The sequence below is a fragment of the Canis lupus genome, chromosome 3 (assembly GCF_003254725.2).
Source record: "Canis lupus dingo isolate Sandy chromosome 3, ASM325472v2, whole genome shotgun sequence".
Taxonomy (NCBI): Eukaryota; Metazoa; Chordata; class Mammalia; order Carnivora; family Canidae; genus Canis; species Canis lupus.
Genome location: NC_064245.1, coordinates 20,584,787 through 20,600,954, shown reverse-complemented (window position 1 = coordinate 20,600,954; position 16,168 = coordinate 20,584,787). Strand labels below are relative to the sequence as shown.

The window sequence follows — 16,168 nt, the reverse complement described above, 5'->3', positions numbered from 1 at the left end:
ATACTCATCAAAGGCTTCCTTCTGTCCCCCACTTTATATGGTTCCCTTAAGACTTCCTGAGGTCCAAAAAAAAGACTTCTTGAGGTCCTTTCACCCCAGGTGATCCCTTTATAGCTATACTGATTCAATATATCAGATTCCTTTTGCTCATCCTATGGTGTCACAAATGAATTCCTGGGAAGCAATTACATCTCATACAGGTCATGGACGCCAAGAGAGGGATACAGGGGAAAGGGGAGGGGGGGAGAATGAGCAGGAGGCTCACCAGGAAGAACTGCAAGGAGTTACGTTTGATTATTGTGGGGTTGGAAGAAGGAAGTTATGGGATTTAACTTGGGGCCACTTCATAAATAGCCCTGTATTCTTTGCTGAGGGGTTTAGCATTTATCTGAAGTACCATGATTTCCCACAAGAGAGTACACTGGCCCACAAGCACAAGGGGAAATTGGAACTCAGGGTAGAAATCACAGATTGTTAGTGGTGAGATCAGAGGCTGAAACGACAGAAAGGGAGATCCCTCACTCTGGGACAGGACTAAGCAGCTCTGCTCAGCATCATTGCATCATCACTACTTGAAACATAATAGATGTTTTTCTTTAGATTTTCTTGACTGAGAGGAATAAATGGTGCAAATAACACAATTCCATCAAAAGTCCTAAAGAGATTGCTCTTTCAGGCTTATCCTGGGAAATTGGGTTCTAGATCAGTGAAATAGTGAGCTTTCTGGAAACAGGAATACCTGCATATTCATGTTAAAGAATTATGTCATTTCTAGTGTAAAAAAGTCACATCCTGTAATATTTCAAGTTCCTTGGTTAAGAGCTTGAGTGGTGGGGCACCTGGATGGCTCAGTTGGTTAAGCATCTGCCTTTGGCTCAGGTCATGATCCCAGGGTCCTGGGATGGAGCCTCAGGTCAGTCTCCTAGCTCACCAGGGAGCCTGCTTCTCCTTCTTCCTCTGCCTGCTGTTCCCCCTGCTTATGTGCTCTTTCCCTCTGTGTCAAATAAATAAATAAAATCTTTTTTTTTAAAGAACCTGAATGATTGCAGCACTAAGGACAGGAGGTTTTATTCTGCTGGTAGTTTTAGTCTGTTGGAAGACCTTTTGAATTGTTTGCTGTCAGCGTGTGTAACTTGCTAAAGCCACTTCAGAACATAGCTGCTTTCTTTGCTCAAGGATGGCCCAACCCCCTCTCTTCCTAAACTATGATTTTAATTGTGCAGCAAGAGGAGCTTTCCAAAATGAGTGTACAGAGAGGTCCCTCTACTGCCCTTTAAGTCAAGTTATTCTTAGCATGCTGAGGGATTACAGGTTGAAACAACCTTATGAAATACTTTGGTTATTTTAGTAACAATACACAGGGTCATCTAATTTCATTTGAATCTCTTTGGGAGCTTAATCATTAAATGGCAAATATAAAAAAAACACCTAGGGAAAATATATGCTGAATCTCAGTGTTATCATTTAATCATGGAGGTATCTGAGTCATGATAGTGAAGTGTATATCATAAACCCTCCCCAAGACAGAACATGAAAAGACCCCTAACTCTGGGAAACGAACTAGGGGTGGTGGAAGGGGAGGTGGGCGGGGGGTGGAGGTGACTGGGTGGCAGGCACTGAGGTGGGCACTTGACGGGATGAGCACTGGGTGTTATTCCGTATGTTGACAAATTGAACACCAATAAAAAATAAGTTTATTAAAAAAATAAAAATAAATAAAATAAATAAAATAAAATAAAATAAACCCTCCCCAAAATATGCAGAACTCCCTCTCTTTCTGCAACCAAGCGCCTGGTATTTTATATATATCATTTTGTTTCATTGTTTCAACAACCTACATAGTAGCTATTGTTAACTGCATCTTACATACAAGGAGGACAAGGAAACTGCCTCAGAAGCCTTCCATAACCTATCCAGAGTCATTATTTTAAAGGTAGGAAGGCCTACCTCACTCTAGTCTGACGTACCTGTAGCAGACTCTACGAAAACCCCCAGTGTCATTGTTTTGGCAGGTCCATTATTCTGTAGAAGTCTTCAATTAGTACTTTATTGCTTACTTATTGTTATGAGTACTGCTGTTTTTCTGCTCTGAGCATCTATGCCTGTTGTTCTATTCTGTTTTACAGATGTAAATATGAAAATGCTTCAAGAATAAGAGGAGATGTACAGATGAACAGAACTGGAATGTGCCTTTTTTGTCTGGGGCAGGAGACCAAGAATTTTGGGGTGCAATATTGCATTTGAGTATTTTTCTTTCAGACTTCTTTTGGTGTTTCCCTCAGATGTGAAAGTCTGGTCCAGGAGTCAAGTGTTGAGATTTTTGTTGTCTCTGTTTTATTGGATCAAAGTGATTGACAAATACAGGTCAATCTTCTCTTAGCTCTTTCAAGTTGTTGCTTTGTGGAAAAACAAAATCCACAATTCGCAGAAGGTGGAAATGAATAAGCAAAATAGGATTGAAGAATGGGAATCAGACTAATAAAGCACACACAAAAAGTTATTCTTTTCAGAGTTGACTTCGAAATTTCACTAAATGTTCTCTGCTGGGCCAAACTCCCTACAAAAGCTATTAGATACATGAGGGCCGAGGGCTGTCCAAATAAAATACACTGAGGGTCCCTTACCCTTACAAAGTACAATTACTTTGGCACATTCTCTTAGTTAGAGACCATATGATAGAAACAGAACAAAACACTCAAGCTGAATGGGTAATTTATCAGAGATAACTGGGGAAAGACCATGGAGCCTGCTATGGCTCTGACTTGGATAGAAACGGAACATCCATCCAGAACCAATGCTCTCTCTCTCTCTCTTTTTTCCATTGCTTTCTCACATGGGCCAAATAGAGTCATCATAGGCCTGGATTTCGGTCACTTTAGAGTTATGGAATCCATCAAGTTCACCAGAGTCCCCCAAATCCATTTCCAAATGCCGGAGACAAGGAGTCTGATTGGTCTAGTCCTGATCCACTCAGCTGGGGATGCTGGGCAGGGCAAGAACCAGCCACTCTGAGAAAGAGCCTGACTCTCCCATCCTGTGGGGGTATCAGAGCACTTGCCCTAAACCTAAGGGGCCCTTCACCCTCCCAGCACTTAGAGTACATCAAGTCAATTCCCTTAGTGCATTCTGATTACAATATACTACAATTAATGCCCAAAGCCCAGAGAAACTAGTTTTACCATCATGTTCATCCAGACCTCTCATGACCACTACACAGCAATAGAAATGATTTTTGCGTAGTTCTTCAAAAGCTGCACAGAACGCTTCCATGTGCTCCTACCACCACCACTCATACACCATCTCCCCGTCTTCCCTTCCCATCTGTCACCTCCCCTACAGCACACATCAGAGATAACTGTAAACACAAAGAACCTATTATAGGCCTGATAGCAAAGAGGATAATAATACCTCCCTTGAGCTTTCTTCAAAAGGATGCTGTTGACGGTGAATATACTACTGTTTGTTGGGTACTCTGAGTTTCTCGGAAGACAGTCATTGTATAAATACAAGGTATTATTACTATTATTACCACATTTAACATTTGGTTAATAGTAAGAAAGTTCTTTTACAGTCCTCGCCGTAAACTATGGCTGTAAATGCTTTCCTTCTGCTTTAAAGCTCTTCCAGACGCTCTGAACAATGATACTGAAGTAACAATTCAAGTACATCACTGTGCCTAATGAATAAAAGCACTCTTGATTAATGGCACTTGTTCAACATCACACTGACAGAAGTATGAAGTGTTAAAAAAAATGGAGTTTCTGCCTACAGTGATTTTTTTCACTATTAAAAAAAAAACAGGCATCATCAGAGCTGATTTTTTTTAGAGCTGCTTTTTTTTTTCCTATTACCTTTTCATCTATTCAACTGCTGTTGTATTTTTCATTCGACAAGTACTGTGCTTTTGTCTCACGCTGGTGCTTGCTATCAGAGTGTTATCACTCAAGAGCCCTGCTGCAGGATCTCCTAAGCATCTCTGCAATCAGCAAGCCTCCTGCTACCCTAGCACCAGACCTCTGCCCAGGGTGGAAAACGGAGGGTAGGGGAGGGAGGGAGGGTGGGCATTGCTAAAAGGCACATGCTGGTCACAGCTGACAAGGAACAGCCAGGTGCTGGGAATATCTATCATGAAGTCATTGGTGAATTGCAGGTGACCAGAGGCATACTTCACAGTGCTGTATCAGAGTTTATGTATTTTACTAACCTTATTTCATAGGGTTGAAGCTATACAGTTTTATGGCCCCCCCAATCCTCTACTAGTTGGAAATAAATTCCTCCTCAGTTATATATCAGAGGATGACATTGGCTGTTGGCCCATCTCTCTGGGCAAATGCTCTGCCTGTATTTCTTCCTTTTCTTTCAGCCTCGGGATACAGTGCAGGGGTGCAGAGGTGGGAGTGTTTCTGTATGACATGCCAGAAAGGAAAAAGCTTGCAGCTCAAGGTGAGGGAGGTAGTGCAACCTGAATGCCAGCTTTAGCCTCTTGTTACATCCCTCTTGTTACATCCTGGTCTTGCAAATTGTTCAGTCGGCTGGCGATTTGAATGGTTAGCACGATTGTCAGCTATCTCTGCACTCCAGCTTTTCTCTCTCCTGGCAGGAACATCTGGGACATAGACTTTACAAACAGTAATAATAACCCTACTTTAGCTTTCACATTTTTGCAGTTGTTATTATGTCATCATGGTAAATGACCATAATTGACCCTACAATGAAATGTTGCCAACATTCATATGAATAGCAAAACTGCAATCGCACAGGCTAGCAGGCGTGTGCTTTGCAAATAAAAATTTTGCTGAATAGCCCAAATCTCATGTTCGTTTGGGGGCCTGGGTATTTCTAGATTATAATAGAAAATGATTTGTTTCTGAAACACAAGAGTGCTGCGTACAGTAACCTAAATAGGAGGTCAGGGGTAAGTAAGTATTAAAGAAAGATTTCCAAGATTTGCAAGAACCCTTGTGTCTTTGGAGGCTGATTTGGATACAGAGTGATGAGTCATGAGACTTCACCTAGCACAGAGATCATGTAATTCTATTTCTCATCTACAGGGCACACGCACGCGCACACATGCTCATGCAAAATTCTACCATCTCTACCATTCCAAAGTTAACGCTGACCTTTCCTGACTTTCTGCAGAACAGGCATGCAATAGGATATAACGAAATAGTGAAGAAAGAGATGACAATGCAAAACACATATCAATTCTCTGACTGTAACTGTGTGTTTTTACTATTGAGCTCAGGAGGCAATTCTAGTTAAATTTGTCTTGACAATTTTCAGCTGATTTGGTTTAGAAATTAAGATCATTTCAAGGTGGTTGTTTCAATAAATGAATAAGATCTATATGCTCCTATTTCCTAAGGAAACTATTTTTTCTCAGGATGCTTTTCTGATTTTTTCCCCTCGAATTGGGCATGCTGTCCTAAAATAAAACACAACCCAGCATAAGAAGCAAGGACCTTGAAATTTAACTGAGTCCAGTTAAAGTGACTCACACAGGATTTTGAAACCTGCCCCATGGTCTTCTCATAATTCTTCCTCACATTCCAGAAATAAGTTTCTTTCCAGTCCTGCTCCCCTGCTTAATCCCCTGCTCACACCCATGTTGGTATAGAAATTAAGGAAGATCATGAACTTCACATTATAAAGAGAAGATAATGGAAATTATTTAGCTCTTCCTATGATTCCCATATCATAGAGAAATTGAGAAAGAACTTCGCCTGGGCAGTTTCTAGCATTTTAGATAAACTAGCTGCAAGAGTATGTTTCCTGGGGCTTCCTGTGGCATGAAGAGTTATCCTCCTGAGGATGACCTAGGACAACCACAAAATAGAGCACAATTGTCTTTGGGTCACTTCAATCTCCCTGAAACTACTGTCTCCCAGTTCCTGTATTGACCAACAGCTCCATTTGTTCGGTGACCCCTAAGAGCAGTCAAAGAACCCCATAATATCCACACTCTTCCTTATTCCCCACCACAAACAGATATGCTCCTTTACTCCCATCTATCACCACAGTCAAAATTTCCCCATTATACTAGTGTGGCAATGCTAGATATTACCAAAAATGTATTAGTCTCATGCTTTTTTTCACCGGGCAGTGAAAATGTGTAATTCCTCTAATAAATATTTTCTATTTTTAAAAGGAGCTTAATAAATGAATCTCCTGTTTGTTAAATGCGCAGATTTTGCTCAGGGAGAATTTTTCTACAATACTTCTCTGATTCTGCTCTGGCATGCCAAAAGTCAGCAATTTGATACCCTGCTTCTGAAAAATTCCCTGATTTGGATTTGAATTTCAAAGCTGAAATTAAAGTATCTTAACTTTCTTAATTTTACTCTAAGGCAAGTTAAAAACAAACAGATTAAAGGCAGAGACATATAACATTTTCTAATTTGTGTTTATTATTTCTTTTTTTCCCTTCTTATTTTTACCAGAACAGAAGAGAGCTAGGTGAAAACTATAAGACATTAAGACATAAAACTATGAGATGAAAGAAACTGAAGAAGAGATAAATAACTGAAAAGATATGCCTGCTCATGGGTTGGGAGAACTAATGTTGTTAAGTACCCTAAGTGATCTATAAATTCAATACAATTCCTATCAAAATACCAACGGCATTTTTTCACAACACTAAAACAAATAATCCTAATATTTGTATGAAATCACAAAAGACTTCAAACAGTTAAAGCAATCTTGACAAAGAAGATCACAGTCCCAGATTTTAAGATATACTATAAAGCTATACTAAACAAAACACTATGGCAGTGGCACAAAAATAGACACATAGATTAATAAAACAGGATAAAGAGCCCAGAAATAAACTCATGCTTATGTGGTCAATTAATCTACAACAAAAGGGGGCAAGAATATATAATGGGGGAAAAGACAGCCTCTACAATAAATAGTACTGGGAAAACTAGACAGCTACATGCAAAAGAATGAAGTTGGACCATTTCCTTACACCATACACAAAAATAAACTCAAAATAGATTAAGGACCTAATTGTGAGTCCTGAAACTATAAAACTCCTAAAAGAAAATATAGACCATAATCTCTTAGACATTGGTCTCAGCAACATAGTTATGAATATGTCCACTTAGGCAAGGAAAATAAAGGCAAAAATAAACTGTTGGCACTACCCCAAAATAAAAAGCTTTTGCAAGGCAAAGGAAGCCATCAACAAAATAAAAAGGTAACATGGTGAATGGGAGAAGATTTTGCAAATGATGTATCTGATAAGGAGCTAATACCCAAAATACATAAGGAACTTATACAACTCAATATCAAAATAAAACAATTTGATTTTATAAATGGACCTGAATAGACATGTTCCCAAAGAAGACATAAAGATGACCAAAAGTCACATGGAAAGATGCTCATCATCACTAATCATAAAAAAAAAAAACGCAATTTAAAGCCACAATGAGATATCATCTCATACCAGCTGGAATGGCTAATATTAAAACAACCAGAAATCACAAGTGCTGGCAAGGATACAGAACAAAAGGAACCCTTGTGCACTGTTGACAGGAATGTAAGTTGGTGCAACCATTGTGGAAAACAGTATGGAGTTGTCTCAAAAATTTAAAAATACGAATACCATATGATCCAGTAATTCCACTACTGGATATTTACCCAAAGAAATAAAAAATACTAAATCAAAATGATATGTGCACTTCTGTGTTTATTGCAGCATTGTGTACAACAGCCAAGATATAGAAGTAACCTAAGTGTCCACTAGAGATGATGAATGGATAAAGATGTGGTATATACATAGAGAGTGACATACTATTCAGCCAAAAAAAAAAGAATGAAATCTTGGCATTTGCGACAACTTAGATGGACTTTGAGGGAAAAATGCTAAGTGAAGTCAGTCAGACAGAGAAAGACAAATACCATATGATTTTACTTCTATGTGGAGTCTAAAAGAAACAAACAAAACCCCAAGCAAGCTGACTCAAAAATATAGAGAACAAACTGGTGGCTGTAAGCAGAGAGGTAGGTCGGGGGATAAACAAAATAGGTGAAGGAGATTAAAAGGTAAAACTTCCAGGTATAAAATAAATCACAGAGACAAAAAGTAGGGAATATAGTCAGTAATATTGCAATAATGTATGGTTACAGGTGGTGGCTACATTTATCATGGTGAGTAGTGAGTAATATATGGAGTTGTCAAATCAATATATAACTAATATAACATTGTATGTCAATAAGACTTCAGTAATAAATTAGAAATTAAAATTAAAAGAAATAAATTAGGGCAGCCCGGTTGGCTCAGCGGTTCAGTGCTGCCTTCAGCCCAGGGCGTGATCCTGGAGACCCAGGATCGAGTCCCAAGTCAGGCTCCTTGCATGGAGCCTGCTTCTCCCTCTGCCTGTGTTTCTGCCTGTCTCTCTCTTTGTGTCTCTCATGAATAAATAAATAAAATCTTATAAAAATAATAAAAGAAATAAATTAAAAAGAAGGGAGCTAGGAAGAGAAGCAGAAAGGCAGACAACCACTTGACGGTTTGGGGCTGACTTACTGTTGACCATGCAAAGCCTGAATCATCTCCAACTGGATTAGTTGGCCACTGTGAGCAACAGAGGTGGTCCTCATGCATGGAATCTGTAAGGAGACAGAAATATGTGACATTGTTGCTTATATTGAATTTTTGAAGTTTGTGGATTTCATTAGTAACTCAATTAGGTGTGGGTTTTTTTTTTAAAGCATATTATGTATGTATTTATGTATTTGGTTTAAATACTTCCTTCTACATAAATGAAGTCATACCATACATATGGTTTTGTACCTTGCTTTTTCCATTTAACATATTGCACACATTTTTATTTACCAATATGTACAATTGGGTGTAGTTTTGACCAGTAACATAGTCACCAGCCTGGGCCATCATTCTCTGTGGTCAGCCCTCATTCCAAGAAGGAAGGAGACTTTCCTTTCTTCTTACTCGGCACGGGCTACCCTATCCTCCTCCTCTATGTTCTGATTCTCCTTCCTGACTAGTGGTTCTTACTTGGTAGGTCACTATATCATTCAAATGTGCAAGAAAAATTAAGCTTTTCATTTTATATGTTTAAAAGATGCTCATTAACCAAATGACTAATATATTTTTGAAATGTGTAGTCATTTTCCATAATGGAGTTAATCTTACTTTTGAACACCCACCCTGTAAGTTATATACATGAGAAATGATCTCTCTTACTATCTTCCAGTTTAACATAATCTTTCATTTCAAAGTGGTCTATCTGGGGAAACATACTTCTTGTAGTCTTTCCAACTCTGGGGAACTCTGGGGAAACATGCTCAGTCTTTCAGAGGTCTTTTATGCCTGAATTATCCGAGGGTAGCACTAGGGTATATAAGAGGTAAATTATGTTCCTTTGTGGGGGTTAGGGAAGAGGGGAAAAGTACTGAATCTTCATTTATACTCCCTTGTGCTGTACTCTCGATCTTGAAAGGATTCAGGTAAGGGGTAGCTCATCCAAGGTAATCCGGTTGAGTCTATAGGGGCCTTTGTGATATCTTCTGAGGTACATGAAACATCATGTTCCCATGGATGATATCCATGGCCCTATCTATTTGCTTCTGGTCTCCAATATTCTATAATTTATTACCATTTCTTCCAAGTCTCACGTCTCTCCTTACCAAGGCCAATGGATACTTCTGAATTATCTACATGCTATGTGCAGCTATGAAAAACCTGGACTATATCTAATGTCCACTTAAATAAATCTGCTTTCTACCATGTCTATGGTTGAAAATGGTTCTGAATAAATATTTGGCTTCTCCTAAAGCTTTGTGCCCTCCCTTTGGCCATTTCTAAGAAAATAGCCACTAGCACAGATATATTAAGTTTTCTTTATTTCTCTCTGGATAGTCCTACTGCCCCACCCTTCACTCAATGCTACTCCCCAAACTTGGTGTGCAGTGGAAAGCCTGGATGCATCTGTCCTGCTGCATGCTTTAATTTCTCTCTCTTGTAGTCTTTCCAACTCTCTGTGAGTTGGATTTTCACAATATAGCAGTATCTTCCCTTATATCATATTCATGGCACATGGTAAAACTGGGAGCTCAGCAAATTTAGAAAATTCACCCTGCCCCTGACAAGGCATTTTTGGCCTTTAAGATTGTTTTGTAAGTAGGTGCTCAAAAGTTCTACTTTGGTAGAGAAAAGGCCGAATGTTGGCTCTTTGTTTCTTTTCACATTCTGCCTATTTCATGCCTAATATTTCCAGATAAAAATCAATGTTTCTGGATGAATAGAAGGAAAGTCTTGTATATGAAAATGCAAAAGAGGAAAAGTGCAGTGATATTTTAAAAGAATATTATCCCTGTTATATACGCTTAACATTTCTAGTCAATGCCCTTTCTGCTATCATTTTAGGTTGCTTTTAGTGGTGATACCTTACAAAACATGATGAATGAGAATTTCTCCCCAAATCCCCCTCAGCCACAGTTCGTGACCTAAGTTTTAGAATATAGTTAATGAATTAAAGAACAACTTACTACCTTTGTCTTGTCATTGGACTGTAAGTTCCCAAAGTACTGGGACGTATCTTGTTCATATTGAATCCTCAGGATCTAGTGTAAACATTAGTCATTGGTTGAAATTAATCCAAATTTTATTAAGTACTTCTGAAAATTGAAGTCAGTATTCTCTCTGGTCTGATAGTTTGAGATAGTCATTACTTCTATAGTATTCAAAAAGATACATTTTTTATTTTTCTATGTGTACTGGACCATCTTATTTAGACTCACAGATTTAATACACTTGATATACCAGTGATGCACAAAATTGTATCTGCAGCCTAGATATCTTCCCTGAACTCAGATTGTATACCCAATTGGCTACCTGAACCCTCCACATTATTGTCTAAGACTGGACCTCTAAACCCCCCATTTTCACTCCTGCTCCTCCCTGTCTTCCCCATCTGTCCTTTCTTTTCAGCTCAGAATCTACATTGTAGTCATCCTTTATTCCTCTTTCTTACATTCCAAATCCAATCCCTCAGAAAATTCTGTGTCTTTATCTTCAAATAACATTCAAAACCCACTCGCCAGAATCTAAGTACATCTATACCACTGTTGTCTTGGTCCAAGGCACCATCATCTCTTACCTGGATTACGGCCATTGCCTCCTAACCAGTCTTCCTGCTCTCAGTCATGTGGTCTGTTCTCAATGGAGCAATTGGATCATGGACCTTACTCAGAGAAAAGCCTCCATCAAAGTGCTTATAAGGTTCTAAATGAGCTGGCTTCTTGCTACTTCTCTGACTTTATCTCTTATTGTTCTGCCCCCTGCTTACTGTTTTTCAGTCTTACTGGCCTCTTGATACATAACCAGAAAGCATGGTGCCACCTCAGGAACTTTGTGCTGACTGTTCCTTTTGCCTGGGATGGCCTTCCACCAGATATCTGAATGGCTACTCCTTTTCCTCCCTCAGATCTCTGCTTAAATATCTCAGTGAGGCCTTGCCCGACCACTCTAAACTAACAGACTGCCCCTGGCATTCCCTATTTCCTTTTCCTGCTTTTTTTTCCATAGCACTTACAATCATCAACATATTTTCCTTCTCCATAATTGCTTATTAGGTGTTTCCCCTCCCTAGAAAAGAATCTACATTAGGGCAAAAAAAAAAAAGTTTTATCTTTTTATTCATAGCTATTTCTCCAGTGCCTAGAACAATGCTTGATTCATGGTCACTACTCAATGAGGATTTGTTGGGTTGATGGGAGTATGGAAGAATGGATGGATAGATGGATAGATAGATAGCCAAAAGGAGCCATGGCGCTATGGAGCCCTATATGTCTTTTGTACCATCAGAGTTTATTGGCATCTATGAGATATTTCTGGAGGTACTTTGAGCTAGAAAGGGAATATTTTAAATAAGCTTGTATCTCTTTATTCATTTATTCATTGAATCTTTATTAACTGGAACATCCAGCAATGAACAAGATAGATATAGTCTCTGTCATCAAGATGAGAAATCTCTCCCAAGGTAATCCAAGATATTAACAGAGTTTAAATTGTTTTTAAATATAACTGAATTTTTCCTCTTTTGCATTTGTATATACAGGATATAAAATCTTGGAAACAGTGAGACTAGTTTGGAGGCAAAGGCAATAACCCAGATGAGAAATGATGGTACCTTGGACCACAATGGTGGTGGTGGAGAAGTAATTAAAATCCAGTTTGGATTTTGAATATTATTCAAAGATAAAGAGATAGGACTTATGACACATTAGATTTGGGGTACTAGAAAGGTCTTGGGCAATACCTTGGACCTTCCTAAATCAGGAAAAGACACAAATTAGAAATCATTTTTTACGTATCAAGCACTATCTTAAATCACTTATTCAAGCTTCCAGCTAGAAAATATTTCTTTTGGCTATGGGTGTGGCCTTTACTAGATTGGTGCCAATGGGATGTGAGTGGAAATGATGTATAAAAGTTCTAAATTGTCTCTGACTTGAAGACAAGCTGCCTCTCCAGGACTTTGGTTTTCATTTCCACAAGCAGAACTGTTTATGAGCCAGCAACCCAAATTTCAACTTTGTAAATGATGGTGGAGACCAAGATGAAAGGCATCAAAGTCCGTAAAAGTTTGTGGAGCTCAGCTACCCCATCGTTTTAAACTGGCCTGTTACATTAGAAATTAATAAACTTCTATTTATTTAAGATTGTTGGATAGGAACATAGCATTTACCCTAACTAATATGTGTAGTTTTCTGAGGTAAAATGATAGTAACATTAACCAGGCACACGTTGAATCTTATTTTTAGATCATTTTTTACAATTATAAAAGAGAAAATTCCCTTATTGCATCTGAGCAGCTCTTTGCCAGTCAGATCCTTGCTCTAACCTCCTTCTTCAACTTTCACCCAAGCTAGAAGAAAAGTAAGAGTCAAGGTGATATGATCAGTTGTGGGTACAGCAGAAAACATATGATACATTTAGTACATCCCAGTAACCACCACTAGCACTGTTTGACCACTCATTTTCTAGAGCAAGCTACATATTCCAATTTTTCCATTAATTTTCAATCTTTCCTCCCAACCATGAAAAGTAGACTATGGTTTGCCACTCAGCTCTTATAGCACTCACTTGTTAACAAAGGATATTTTTGCTTCATTAGCTTTCTCTCTTTGTTCCACTTGTGGTATGTTGCAAAGAACAACCTGTAATAAGTTGCTCCCACTTCACTACCAAAAATAAAATCTTCTTTTAAAATTAAATACTTTCATTTCAACTCTGATAATGCCAAATTTGGCACAAAACTATGATAATTTAACAATTTCAACTTCAAAAATCTCCCAAAAACATTGGATTCAAAAGAATGTTTAAAATTCAGGCAACATTCTCCTAGGGAAAACATTCATATAGCTAGGAAGACCCTAATAATTAGAGATTTAGATCCCACCTTCGCCATCTCTACTGATGACACCCCACCCCAATGCCTAAAAACTCCAGTCCTTAGCAATTCATCCTTGCATGACTTTTCATAGCTCTTTTAATGAGCATCCATCATTTAGAATTCATTTATCATTAAAGTTTTTTATATATTTGCATGTACCTTGTCTCCACATTTAGCTTGTAAAACAGGCACTATGGCATAAAATCTGATGTAGCTCCAGCTGCTAGCACTGCCACTGCTTGAACAAAGGGTGCTCAGTAAATATGGGCTGGTGATGACACATGGAAAAACTTCTCCTCCTGGAGCCCAGTGTTTCCAGGAGGCAAGGGTGGGAAGGGAAATTGGAAGGGGAAATCTATTCCACTAAACATATATATATACACACACACATACATATATACATAAATACATTATATATTTTTGTGATTAATAAAAGTTAAGGGACAGCCCCCATGGCTCAGCGGTTTAGCACCGCCTTCAGCCTGGGGCCAGATCATGAAGATCCGTGATCGAGTCCCATGTCAGGCTCCCTGCATGGAGCCTGCTTCTCCTTCTGCTGTGTCTCTGTCTCTCTCTCTCTCTCTCTCTCTCTCTCTGTCTCTCATGAATAAATAAATAAATAAATAAATAAATAAATAAATAAATAATCTTTTAAAAAATAAAAGTTAATGAGGCCCATAATAGTTTTTTTCTGATGAACCAGTGTTTAAATTTATGCTGCTCCCCTTGGGACATCTCATGAATTGTAGTTCTCAATTTAACAAGCAGGACTTGAATAATCTCAAGAGGATCAATATCTAATATCTAACAAAGTATGAGGAGTATATTATGAGTATTAGCATAGTTAAGGTTCTCATTTCTATCTATGTTGAGGCAGAAAATATTTTAATATTTTCCCATGTACTTTGCTGATAATTGTCAGGTTTATTGTTATTAATTTTATTTTTTGGTTTACTCTGTTAAAAGTTTATTTTATGGTATTCTTCTTTGTGAAAAATATGGCAAATGATAATACCACAATGTATCTCAAAGAATTTGTAAAGGGCGTGTATCACCATGACATTACTAACAGATGTCAATTTTATGTAAATATCATTGTAAAGGCAAGAAATCAAGATAATGAAAAAAAAAAGAAGTCTGCAGTTAAAAACCCATCTGAGGGGCATTTTTCCATTTAGTTTAGTGGTTCAGTGCAGTCTCTTTAAAGTTCTCAGAAAGGCAACATGGCAAATGGGCTAAGGAAATAGACTAGAAGAGGACCAGACTGTCTGGTTTGAATCCCAAGTCTACCACTTACTAGCTATTAAAACTAGAGCATATCATTTCTCTGTGTTTCTATTCCTCCAACTGGGAAAAATTAGAGGGGAATAGCATCTATCTCAAAGGGAAGTTCTGAGGATTGAGTAAATAAACACATGTAAAACATGGAGCACATGGCCTAATACATGATAACTACTCAAAAGATATTAACTATTATTTGAGGATAGCAAGTAATATAAATACATCAAGTGCTGAAATCTCCCTTTGACTTTTCATTTTCTGATGAGAGGATGTAAACCAACATTTTTGTCTCATTTAATTCCCTCTTGTCATCTCCAGGTGAGTTCCACTTTAAGAGGAACATTACCTCAATGCGTAAAAATGCACTGAAAGAAAGAATCTTCAGTAATTCTTATTTTTATAAAGGTATTAACCAATGGTTTAAAATATATATCCATATCTAATATTGTATTAAATTGAATACAACTTCCATGAATAACCCTAGGATTAATTATAAAACAGGAAAAATGGTCTTACCTCCTATTGTTACATCATCTCTCCCTTTCTAGGTGTCTATTCTAGGCCCCATTTCCACTGTCTCAGAGTTTATCCAAGCTTGAAGAATGTGTATTAAAATGTTAATCCAGTATTACTCTTTTAAGTATGGCTTCATTTAATAGAAAACCCATAAAATGAAATATGCTGGACTGATTTAGTGGAAACTCACTGTTTCAGCCACCTATCACAGACCACATTACTTTCTTGTGGCAAGTGACTTCCCCCCACTCCACCCATATTTCTCATGTCCTCTATGATCCTGTCTTCTAATTCAAGAGTTGGTATTTGTCCTTGAGTAGGCCAATATCTCATCCTTGAGGTGTTTAAACTTGGGACACAGGGAGGCAGAGTAGTTTCTCCTGAATTAAAGATGTAAGATATTAAATTTGGGAAGTGTTGATGTCATAATTATATTAAAACAAAGAAAGCCAAAACAAAGAAGAATGACACTGATGCACAGAGACTAGAGACATAAACAGTTGGGGAAGATTAGAGATGCTGATTCCACAAGACATTGGGAGGGGCAGTGAGGGGAAGACCAAGCAGTTTTCCTGCCCTTCTCACAGCTATTTTTAATTCTTCTTGAAAATTTGGAAGACACCTCTTATGTTGTCCTTTAGAATTCTTTGTGGCCATACTGTGGCCACTGGTTTGATGCAGGCTTCTATCAACTCCTGATGGTACATTGAGACAGCATCTCACAGAAGGCTCAAACACTGTCCTTCTCACTTCCTATATCGGGGCTTCTGTGGGTTGCATCCTCCTGTATGCACAATACGGAACTCCAATATATTTCATGCTCGTGAAACCACCATTGGCCAGTAGAAGGCAATGGTTAAAGGCTTTCTTCTTTTGTCCATGTGTGTATTTCATAAGGGGTTAAACATCAGTCACCTGATCTCCTGGAGCAACTTAGGGTGATCAAGCTC

At 38.2% G+C, this 16,168-nt stretch overlaps 1 long non-coding RNA gene across 2 annotated transcripts in view; it reads right to left on the bottom strand.

The window, feature by feature from the left end:
• The window catches only part of LOC118354291 (uncharacterized), a 295,091-nt gene that overhangs the window by 50,262 nt on the left and 228,661 nt on the right, over window positions 1–16,168 (bottom strand). For both annotated transcript variants that reach the window (XR_007409729.1, XR_007409730.1), the window contains one exon: window positions 8,531–8,613. This is a non-coding gene — a long non-coding RNA (uncharacterized LOC118354291). The remainder of the gene's footprint in view (window positions 1–8,530; window positions 8,614–16,168) is intronic.